Here is a 12,869-nt window from a genome sequence, read left to right as displayed (position 1 = left end):
CAACCTGAGTCTGGATCTCACTCAGTCTTAAGGATATTGAATATCTCGTTGCCACAGCCAGGAAAACATAGCTAGTATTGTTAGCAAGGGCCTGGTTACGTTCCCTGCAAAACATTCCTCTCCAGCCTCTTTTTCTACTTTCCCTCCAGCAAACCTGGTGTGTTACACAGTTCTATTTATATGCCTTTCTAGATGTTTGTCTGCATCGATAATGCTCCTAGAGGGCAGCGGCCATATCTATTTTACTTCTTTGCAGGCAGCCAGAACATCTGTGGGTGTTTAATAACACAATATTTACTCACACTCCACCTCTTTCCCCTCCTCCTCAACATATTTTGGAGAAAGTCAATTAAAAAGTGTTTTTCCTCCTTAAAGACTTATCATGCCTCCTTAAAAAACTAACAATAATTCAAAACAGCAGCCACAGTTGCCAACATGGACTCTCTTTGGCCTTTAAGAACATTAATCAGTTTCATTGTTGGTTCTTCCATGAAGTAATTGTTACAAATAAAAGGTTTTTGTCAATGTAAAGGGTTAAATTAGATGAGAAGCTGTTGTTGCCTGGGTGGATGACAAGTAAAGCAAGACAGGTATAGAGTTTAGTGAGCACCTACTGTGTGTCAGTGTTGGAGACAAGCAAGAAAGAGTCCCCTCCTTCAAGGACCTTACATTCTAATGGGGGAAAATGACATAGAAAGTGGAGCTTAACCCTTATTTCTTTCTATCCAGTTATTGCTTTTTTATATCCTTCTTTCCTACAGGTACTTGATTGAGGTTCTAATGCAGCCAGTACTGTAGGAAAATAATAGAGCTGTAGAAGCTACCTGGATCCCTAGACCAAATGCTTAAACTCCAAATTTGAAACTTGAAAGCTATCAATACCTCTAGTCACCTTGTAATTCATTATTCACTGATTGCCTTTCCTTTCACCCACTCTTGTTGCCTCTCTTTCAAACATCCTGAAACAGGCGCATCTTGATGTCTTTACATCTGTTTATTCTATTGTAAGAAATTATTTGTTGAAATGCTGTTGTAGATTAAGCCGAAGGTGAGAGAAGACTATCAATCAATCAATCAATCAATCAGGCACTGTGCTAAAAACTGAAGATACAAAAAGAGGCAAAAGACAGTCCCCGTCCTCAAGAAATTTATAATCTAATGGACTAACAACTGACACTTGCATAATTTTTGCTATATCCTTCCAGCATTTTTTTTAAGAGTACACAAAAGATGAATGAGAAAATACAAAGTGCAAAACAAATATGATATATGAAGCTGAGGGTATTGAGGACAGGCAATGTGGTGCATTGAAAAGATGAGTATATTTAGAGTCATAGGACTTTGGAATGAGTCACAGCTCTCCCTTCAACTATTTGTGTCATCATGCTCTCTCTGGGCCTAAATTTCCTCATCATGAAGGTGAAGGTGTTAGATTAACTTCGAGATCTTTTCCAGCTCTAAATCTTTGTTGCTAATATAATAATAGTTTACATTTATAATGGTTACTTATGATACCACATGTTTTTTTATGTACAGGAAAGGATTAAGTGTTGCAAAAATTTCATGCCTCTCTGTAAGAGGAACTAATAAAAATGTAGGCTGCCCAAATAGAATTTGGTCTGACAAGTCAGGGAAGTGGAGATTTTATGTCTACCCAACCTAAAAAAGAGTTTCAATTTCTCACAAATTTAGTTTTGCCTTTTGTTGAAAAAGGTCTAACCAATTTTCATGGACCTTAGACAGAATCAAAGATCAGTATGGGTTGAAGTTAATCAGTAACTCAAAATGCCTTTTTTTATGTGTTTGGAAGAAAGAAAGGGAGACAGATCGCTGTGAAAGCAAAAGATGTCATTTCTGCAACAATTCTTATATTTCTACCAATTCTAAATGTCAGTTTTCTTCTTCCCAAGTTTATTTTACCTGTCTGCTTGCATGAGAGTCAGGACTACCCATGTCTGAAGAACATTATCTCTCTCTTATATTTTTTTCTGTACAGCATTTTGTCATACTTTGTGTAGAGGATTTGGAAAAATATCAAACTGTATAACATTACAGAAAAAATTCAAGACATGACTGGAAAAAAAGCTTCACAAAAGTGGAATGTGATGAAAATAAAACCTCCCAGAAAGGCAAATCAGTAACAAATTCCTAAGCATTGAATACATCGGGTTCTAAAATGATTGTTTATGTAATGGTGATCTTTAAAATAATATTTGTACCTTAACTTTCCGTAAGATATTATAAAATCATAGAATTTCAGAACTGGAAGGAGTGTTGAATATTGTCTGAAGGCATTATTTGCAGTGAATAGAGGGTTTGATTTGGAGTTGGTAGACAGATTCAAACCCTGCCTCAGATATTTAATTAGTTATATGATAATGGGCAAATTACTTAACCTCTCTTTGCATCAGTTTTCTTATCTGTAAAGAGAGGAGATTGAATTCAATATTCTCTAAAGTTCCTTCTAGCTCCAAATCTATGCTACTAGGTTCCTATGATGTCCATATCAATTTCCTCATTTAAGATAAAAAAAATAATAATAACTATTATCACCTCAAGGGTTATTGTGAGAAAAGGACTTTTTAAACCTTAAAGAAAATTATAAATGTGCATGAATATGATTATTATTATAACCCTTCAGGAAACTGAGACTGAAAGAAATTGAGTTATTTTACCATTTTTCATAGTATAGCTAGAATTAGATCCAGCATCTCTTGACTCCTTCTTCACTATTTTTTCTATACCAGCATGGCTATTGCTTAGCATTCATGTTTTCATTGCTTTTATAAGGTTTGTACCTAGAATTTTCTGGAATAAGATTATGTCTAGAATAGTCAGAACAGTGCTTTGAGTATTTTAAAGGACTCGAGGGAAAATGGAAAAATAAAGAAACCAAATGCTTGTACTAATAATGAGTAAAATAAGTACACTTTGATCATCACTGTCAAATAGTAAGCTCCTACATGCAGCATATAGAGCCAGAGTATGACTCATGGTCTTTGACTTTTGGGAATGTACATCTTCCAATCAAAAGCAATTTTGAAGACAATCAATTTTTAAAAAATTCATTCCTACTCTGTACTTGGAATTATACAGATGCTGCCTTCTGATAGTTTTTTAGTCTGACATTCAACAATAACAAGGAAATATATACAACAGCTTTACAAATAGCAACTATCCCCTCCATCCCAAGCCCTACCCCACTCCCAATATATTCATTAAACCAAGGTATGAGTAGAAAGTGAAAGGTATGATGGCATAACCAGGCCTGGGATCAAGTCTCATCTCTAACTCAGCTTAGCTGTATGACCCTGGCAACTCTTGACAGCTTAGGCAGTTTTCTAAAACTATAGGCTTCATATAAAGTAATGACTTGCATTGATTGCATTCAGTTCCTTCACCTGAAAGAAAAGAAAGTCACAGATTGGTCACTATCCCAATGAATGTAGAAATGCATGGATGCTAAATGCTTATTCACAGTAAATTATTCTTAAAAAGTTGCCTGTAGAGTAAAATTCTATTCAAGACCATCTGCATTTTGTTACTTATAGTGGTTTTGGGTATCTGTGGTTTCCTATGTCATTCTATGTTCTTATCCCTAAGCAATAACTTTCTTTTACTGATTCCCATGGAGGCTATGGGGCTACTTGTGAAGGTGAGGAAGGATGGGGAGGGATATGCACATACAATATTGATTTTGTGCACTTTGTTTCCCAATAGGCCATGTGGATCTTGGAGGGGAAAGAACAGTCAAGGAGCACCTGAACTCATCCTCAACCCCCAATTTTTTAATAATTAATTAATTTGTTTTCAGTTTTCAACAATCACTTCCATAAGTTTTAAATTTTCTCCCCATCCTTTCCCTCTTCCTCCCCAAGACAGCATGCAGTCTTATATGGGTTCTACACATACATTCTTTTAAAACACATTTTCACATTAGTCATGTTGCATAGAAGAATTAAAACAAATGGGAGAAAGCATGAGAAAAACCAAAACCAAACAAAAAATAACAAAGGAGAAGATATTCGGCTTCATTCTGCGTTCTGACTCTCTAGTTCTTTCTCTGGATGTGGATGGCATTTTGCATCATGAGTCCTTTAGAAATGTGTTAGGTCCTTACAATCCTGTGAAGGGCTAAGTTTATTAGAAACAGTCTTCACACACTGTGGCTCTTACTGTATATGATGTTCTCTTGGTTCTGCCTATTTCATTCAGCATCAGTTCATATAAATCTTTCCAGGTTTTGCTGAAGTCCTTTCTGTTTGTCATTTCTCATAGCACAATAGTATTCCATTACATTCATATACCATAACTTATTCAGCCATTCCCCAATTGATGGGCATTCTCCTGATTTCTAGTTTTTGGCCACCACAAAAAGAACTGCTATAAATATTTTTGTAAATGTGTGTCTTTTCCCCATTTTTATGATTTCTTTGGAATACAACCCTAGAAGTGGTTCTGCTGGGTCAAAGAGTATGCACATTTTTATAGCCCTTTGGGGATCTCAATATTATTTGCCCCACACATTGTACCTCAATAAGATTCATGATGGCTTGAGGGTGACTTGGGGTTATCAGAGGGTATGGAAAGTTCTGGCAGGGTCTGTCATGCTAAAAAGGCCACAAGTAAGGTTCTGGCAACAGTCTTTTTAAGGACTAACCTATGGAGAGGCTTCTTACCATGGTAATCCATGAAATGAATGCATTTACAAAAGTTTATTTTGTCCTAAGTCCTAGGACACTGGAAAAATGGAAGAGGGTACTAAAGATGACAAAAAAATTAGGCTATCCAAAACATTGATCGCAAATGACAAGACTGGCTTACTGACTGATTTTGTATGATCTGCCAGCTAAAAATGACTTTAACATTTTAAAATATAGTTTTATTATATGTAAAAATGTAAAAATCATTCAGCTCACTGAGGTACATAGTTTGACAACCCCCAGTCCATAATACTTAACTTACCTGTTGGTATTCTAAATCTGAGATCCTTGTCCATTGCCTAATAGATGGACATGTTACTGAGGAACTGAATTGTATCAGTCTTGACATTATTACCCTACATGCAATTACAACTAATGAAAGGATGGCTTGCTGGTTGTCCTTGGAAAGATAAGTTCAGGTGTTGATGATAGTGGTTTTATCATGCATTGAGAGAAACAGAAACATCTATTTCATCATATACTGGATTATCTTGTATTGCAGTACTCAGGATAAAATACTTGAAAAACCACCATGAAAATAATTGAAGCTTATACACTAATATCTATTGAGACAGTGTAAAGGTAATGAAATTTGATAAAGAAAAAATCAAATATCCTTTCAGAATTAAATCAACATATGCTTAAGCACTTGGTGCTTTCAATGATTGGCAATTTTGAGGATGGTGAAAATGTTAGAAGATATGAATCATGAATAATAAATGAAAAAGGCCAAAGACTTGTCGACTATATAGAAGCCTCATGCCTATATATCATGAATACTTTCTTTAAGAAACAAATCATATGACAAGTATCAAATAATATCACGACAAATGAATTTGATTATATTTTAATAGACTTTAAAAGGCTGTCTAGTCATGTGAGAACCATTTCTCAATCAGCTATCTAGTCAAACCACCAGCTTGTTATAATAAACATCATATTTAATATGAAGTTAGGATAAACTATAAAAATATTTAAATGGAGTACATCAACAATGATTACAATACTTTCACACAGAAGTTTCACCAATTGTAAATCAATTGATATGTGTGTGTGTGTTTGTTCTTCATTGCTGAAGAAGACCATGCCATCAGAGAAATGATGACATGACTTGCACTTGACTTTGAGTGAGGAAGGGCTGTGCAGGTCACCAGCCTCACTTCTCCTCCAGAGCCATCAGAATCCAGTGACCAGATATTCATCAGAATGACTGGAGATGACCCGGGATGAGGCAACTGGGGTTAAGTGACTTGCCCAAGGTCACACAGCTAGTGAGTGTCAAGTGTCTGAGGTGAGATTTGAACTCAGATTCTCTTGACTCCTGCACTGGTGCTCTATCCAAATTAGCTGCCCCAAATTAATTGTTATAAAAAATGCTCAAAAGTGCTCAAAAAGCATCCTATTGGACACTCAATCTACTTTCCAAACAGAGAACTATTATGGCCATGGGCAGTATTAGCTTAAAATATAAAATTGTTTATAAAATATTTAGGAGAAGGATGGAGATTTTTCACAATATTACTTTATAAAAGAAAGAGAAGTAGTAAAATGTAAAACCAGTTTGTTAAAACTTTGTGAAAGATATAACTAAGCAAAGTTATTCTCAGGGCATTTAAAGATGACATTGTAAGGATGGTAAAAAAACAGATGAAAGATGGAAAAGATCTGCAAATACTTATGACAAGAACAGTGAAGCCCTAACACTTGGGCTCTAACATTATAGTTCTTGCAGATAGGGCTTATAAAAAAGGTATTTATGGCATAAACCTTATAGAGGAGGATAGGTATAACTATGCATATACACAGAGAGAAAGATAAATGAGGCTAATATATGCATGTACATATATATTTGTGTGTATGTGTATACACACACATCTCTTTATGTCTTGGACATACATTATGGATAGAAAATGAATTGAGTCTCGAACAAAGCAAAAAGAGGAGAATAAGACAAATTGCCTCTGGGAAATTATAAAGTTCTTTTAATGACCCTGAGCTTCTCCCTGAAACCAAAGCCTATTTTTTTTAATGCCAGTATTCTGAAGTTGTTATTTTATGACTTTGAGTCACTGAACATGATTGTTTCTGAAACACTGAAAATAACTACCCCCAGGAGGGCAATAGAGAGAGAGCAGGATAACTGTGAGCAAGTTGCAACACATTATAATCAAGGAATTTTGAAGGAGAACCACAGTAAAATAAAAAAAAAAATGTGAAAACAAAAATGATGAGGTGACCATATGGTAAAAGTGAGGGAAAGAGAATAGAAAGCCCAAATTTTCCTTTGGTATCCTCAACATGTCAAAAGAAAGTAAAGAGTTTCATCATATTGGACCCATGAAGAAATAGAAACAAGACTGATGCAAGAGGGGTAGGCATGGATAGGCTATGATCTGTATCCTTGGAAAGACGAAATCACAGATTAATTTGAATTCAGGGGATTTCAATATACATTCTACCAATTAGAAATTATTTGGGTCAACAAGACTTTTTTTTTAATGTAAAAATTTCCTGGAGGAACTTTTTTTACAGCTTATTTACAGCTTAATTTGAATTACTCCATTACTACCTCTTTTCCTTTTAACTTTGTCTCCTGTACCTTGCAAATAATTTTTTAAAAAGAATTTAATGAGATGATTAGCATTTTATCTAATGCAATTCAACCCATTCTCCTCTTCTTTTTCAATTTTGGGCCCAGTTCATTATCTATCCACAGTATCTCTCCAAAATGTAGCTATTGGTGGACCAGTTCCATGAATTGTCCTCTATATATCAAAATCTGGACAACAGAAATTCTTCATCTATTTGTTTTTTCCAGTGGTCATGGGTAAACCAAACTCTTCTGAGTAATTACTACTCTCCTCCAAGAAGGAGGCTTTGTAATATTCTATATCTGTATTCAGTGAAAAGTATCTGGATGCCTGCATCATCTGTAGGTTATTCTTCCATTTGGGCATTTCACCAGTCCTTCTCCATGGTTGTGGCAAAAAACCTTTGGTGAGAATCCTTGTTATATCCTTCACTTGTTATTAATAATGACAGGGTTGTAGAACAGAGTTATCTGTGTTGTTATGCCTTTCAATGAATTCTTTTATGATTTTAATATATGCACAGCAGACACTGTTGGAAGAGAGCCTCTATTGCTGCTGCTGGCAGCCTTTTGATGCTGAATAAACATTTTTTGATTATTAATTAACAAAAGCACAGTGGCTTCTTGTATTCTCTGTACCTTTCAGGCAATATGTGATCATAAATATGTGATGTCCTATATAGTATAATTTGCAAAATCCTGCCTATTATCTTCTGATACTTTCATCAAGGATGCCTTGATATGTGTGTATGTGTATATTTCATACACACATTACATATATATGTGTATACACACGCATATAGCTTTGGCTTGGTCGTTTCTGACTCTTTGTGATCCCATGGACCATAGTATCTGTGGGGTTTTCTTAGCAAAAATATTAGAGTGGTTTACCATTTTCTTCTCCAGTCAATTAAGACAAACAGAAGGAAAGACCTTAGCTTAAAAAGGCCAGTGTCTCCCACTGTATCCAGAAACATCGCTAGTCATCCTGATCTACATCTTGCCACTAGACTCTGATGACTCTGGAGGACAAAGTGAGGCTAATGACTTTGTACAGCTCTGCCTCACTTAAATCCAACTCACTTGAAAGTCAAGACATGGCCTTCCTGATGTCATTGATTCTCTTCCAGAACAAAGGAGAAACAACAACGCAAACAGAGGTTAAGTAACTTGTCCAGGGTCACACAGTCAGTAAGTATCTGAGGCTGGATTTGAATTCAGGTCTTTCTTACTCCAGGCCCAGTACTTTATTCACTAAGTCACTTCCTTCCCCTACTTTATGTATAAGCATATATATGCATGTGTGTGTATGTATATGTATGTATATATATGTGTGTGTACATATATGTATATATACATGTGTGTATATGTGTACCATACACTAATTTAGATTATTCTCATCCAGAGGTAGAGAGATTATAGAAATTGATAAATAGGAATATGGCTTGTTAGCTATGAATATTCTCTTGATCACTTTTAAAATATAATAATAAGGTCCAGGGGTGGTTTTTCCCCTCATGCTTTTGAATTGGGAAATTTTGCAGTTATTTTAATGATCCCAAGATTCTTTCTGAAACAAAGGCCTATCTTCTTATTATCAGTACTTTTTCACTGATGCCCTATGACTATAAGTCATGGAGTAGCCAGTCTCTAAAGCTGTGGGTCACACAAAGATCAATGCAAAAGTTCATAGTTGGCATAAATCATCTGAAACATATTACCACTCAACCATTTCAATAGGAGAAATGACATAAAAAATATTATCAAAGGAATGTTCGATCAGAAACAAGTCATCCATTTGATGTGAGTGAGGAATAACCAAAAGATGGCTCACTTACTTCATTATTCATGAAATATCAAGAAACCTAGAACAAGGCCTGCAACGGGTTGGACTGATCCCCTTTGGAGAATTTATGGGGGGATACGTTTGAGTCTTACAGGATGGAAAGTCATAGGCTGATTGCTATTTGTACAAATAATGGATGAATGGCCAATGATGGCTGAGTGCTTAGAGCATGCATTCATCTCTGCCTGGTATTAACCCATGTGGAGGCTTGGTAAACCTACTTTCGGAAACATGATGGTAAGTAAAGGAGGAGTAATATCTTCAATATTCCTTTAAAGACGCTAATTGATATTAATTGGCTAATTGATATTCAGGAGATATTGATGCGTTAGATGATACTGGGGAGACCTTAAGTAGAAATTTATATTGGGCAGATAGTAACTAGAGATTGATAGTAAATAGGGCCTTATGAGCTAAAAAATATTAGTGAAAGACACACCCAGCCTCTCTTTACCTCTAGAATTTTGAGGACTTTGTAAGTTAATGTGATCATATATGTAGAAAAAGAGATCATGAGATAATCGTATCCTTAAGCACTGAGGGAATGGGAGTTTTAATTGGGGGTGGGGAGAAGAAACATTTGGAAAGTAGAGGATTATTGAAAGGCTCTTTTCAAATCAATAAACATGTACCCATTTTGCGATTAAGATGGGACACAAATTCCATTTTATAACTGAGGACAGAAACAGAAAAGGAAACCTATCAAGGTTGTACATATCCGACCCTGTTAATAATCTGATCTAGGCTTATCCTTACTTTTTCTCATTTAACCTGTGCTGTATTAATTTGAAATTGTACGTATATTCTCTCATATGTATTCTTTCTTTCTTTAAAAGAAAAAGGAAAGGATCTATTTTTAAAAAACATATTTATAGCAGCTCTTTTTGTGGTGGCAAAGAACTGGCAATTGAGGGGCTGCCCATCAGTTGAGGAATGGCTGAACAAGTTGTGAGTATATGATTGTGATGGGATACTGTTGGGCTAGAAGAAATGATGAATGGGATAGTTTCAGAAAATCTGGGAAGACTTATATGAACTGATGCTGAGTGAAGTGAGCAGAACCAGGAGAACAATGTACACAATAGCAACAATATTGTATGATGATCATCTATGAATGACTTAGCTATTCTGATCAATACATTGATTCAAGACAATTCTGAAGGACTAATAATGAAAAATGCTTTCTAACTCCAAAGAAAGAACTGATGAAGTCTGACTGCATATCAAAACATAATTTTTTCGCTTTATTTTTCTTGACATATTTGCAGCTTGGCTAATATGGAAATATTTTGCAAGATTTCACATGTATAATTAATATCACGTTTCTTGCATCTACAGTAGGTGGGAGGGAGGGGATGTGGAACTCAAAAAATTTTAAATGAAGTTGTAAATAAATAATAAAAATTTTTAAAGATTTCTTCTCTCTCCAACTTAGACTATTGACTTTTTGAAGGGATGCTTGTTTTTCTCTCATATAAAAGATGGTCAATACATACTGAAAACTGGTTAACTTTTGACCACTGTGAAACATTAATATTGATCAGTGTTTCTTCAAAGTCTGTGAATTGCTAGAGTTTTATAACTAAAGCCACATAAAATGAAACTCTTAAGAAAACGACTCACTTTTTCAATGTTTTAAACATTTTTGTACCATCTATTATTTTTATTTGTATCATGAAAGACAAGTAAGTTATAAACCAATAAAAATTATGATTATTTTACAGGTGAGGATCTAAATGACAAAATTTATAGGTTTTGTTCAAGGTCTTTTTTAAAGCCATTGATAGAAATTGCTTTGGAAAAAAGTGTTTTGGAAGTAATAGAGAAAGGTTGCTTTCTGAGATATTACAAGGCTCCGTGCCAAAGAAAAAAGACACAAGTAGTAGGAAACTCCATTCTAGATAAAGACTTACTTAAGAAGTCACACTTCAGAATCCCAAGTGATTCATACCTTTTGGCCCAATGTGGAAGGGAAAGGCATTTCTTCCATTGACTCCTTGAGCTCAGAAGATCATTCTTACCTCTTCATGCCAGCAAGAAGGAAAGTGTCTTATTAGTTTTTAAGAGCAAATTCAACTCAATTATGTGAAGGTCTAGTTATTAGTAAATATTCCAAACTGAAAATCATGGTGCATCCATATGGATGAACATAGGATGAGAATACCACTCAGTTTAAAAAATATGTCCTAGCAAATCTACTGGCCAGACAAAATGCATTTTGAAGAAAATAAGAAGATCTAAATCAATGAATGTAGCATTAATCCACTGAATTAAAAGAATTAAAAAGTTACTGTTAACTATTTGTAAACTTTCAACATCCAATTAATGCTAAAATTAAGAAAATTTGGGAGAGAGTAGTCTACTAAAAAGATCCATGATCCTGAGTGAGTGTCATTCTTCTGCATTTTTTAGGACCATAGATTTAGACCTGAAAGGGACCTCAGAGGACATACAGTGCAGCCATCTCATTTTATACCGGAGCAACCTGAAACTCAGCTTCCTCAGGTATAAAAGCCATGGAAGTTAGGTAATTTGGACAAGATCACAAAGCGATATAAGATAAGTAGCAGGATGAGGATCTGAACTCAGGTCCTTAAAGTTCTTCCCATAAATGTACTCATTTTTTAAAAGATGGAGTTCAATTCAACAAACACTTGTACACTTTATGTATAGTTAGGTGCTACAGATACAAATTAAAAAAAGAAATATTTTTTTCTGCTCTCAAAGAATTTATATACTCCTGGAGGATTATCTTTTGAAAGTGCCTTCTGCACTGAAATTCTAGTCTCTTCCATGACTGGCAATAAAATACCTTTCAAAGTTCATTCAGAATACTGACTTCATTAAGCTTTGTAAATTCAGTCAAATATACCAAAAGCTTTCAAAGGAATGACAAGATTTCCTACTTCAGGATTTTTTTCTGTAATTCTAGAAATGTATCAAAGGTCTGCTTTGGGATTATGGCTTCATCTACATCACTTTTCCCTTTCATAATAAATTTTGAACCATTTATTACTTTTTTCCCTTTCAAACTACTCTCTCTCTATTTTTTAAAGTGCCATCTTAGCTTTCTGGTCTTTAAGTCAACATTTTTCTTTCTGGTATTTAGAATTTGTGAATTATTGATCTATCTTTATGGAACATTTTGGAAATTTAAAGGCAGGTATTCAAGCTAAGTCTTCTCAATGTTATATAGCATATAAATCCTTTGTTTCTTTTCTAAAATTGTTTTCTGAATGATCCGCTTGCTTAATATACACTCCTTCACTAAACTCATGCAGTCTCAATCCCCAAGAATGTGCTCAATGACCTCTTCCTGCCTGGCTTTTCCATGACAGAATTGTTTGGAATGAGTACCGATTGTGCTAAAGCATAGACAGATGCATGGCAGGGCTTAGAGTTTTATATGAGAGATTCAACCCCACCTTCTCCTCTAGTTAAAAGCTGTTCCCCAGTTACATGCAATTAAATGTTATCAAAACCTAGAATTTAAAAGAAATGGGGGATTACTTGCAAAAATATAAGACCTAAATTAAAAGAACATGAGTTAGAAAGTTTAAACATCTTAGATTCAGGAAGTGGAAATGAACAAGCCATAAAATGCATCAAAGAATAAAACCCCTGGTCCAGATGGATTTATGGGTGTTAAGGAGCAGTTTATATTTATGCTACATAAATTATGAATAAAATTTGAGAAAAATAAGATAAACTCTTTATATGACAAATATAG

Source organism: Notamacropus eugenii, chromosome 6, assembly GCF_028372415.1.
Source record: "Notamacropus eugenii isolate mMacEug1 chromosome 6, mMacEug1.pri_v2, whole genome shotgun sequence".
Taxonomy (NCBI): domain Eukaryota; kingdom Metazoa; phylum Chordata; class Mammalia; order Diprotodontia; family Macropodidae; genus Notamacropus; species Notamacropus eugenii.
This window is presented reverse-complemented; position numbering follows the sequence as displayed.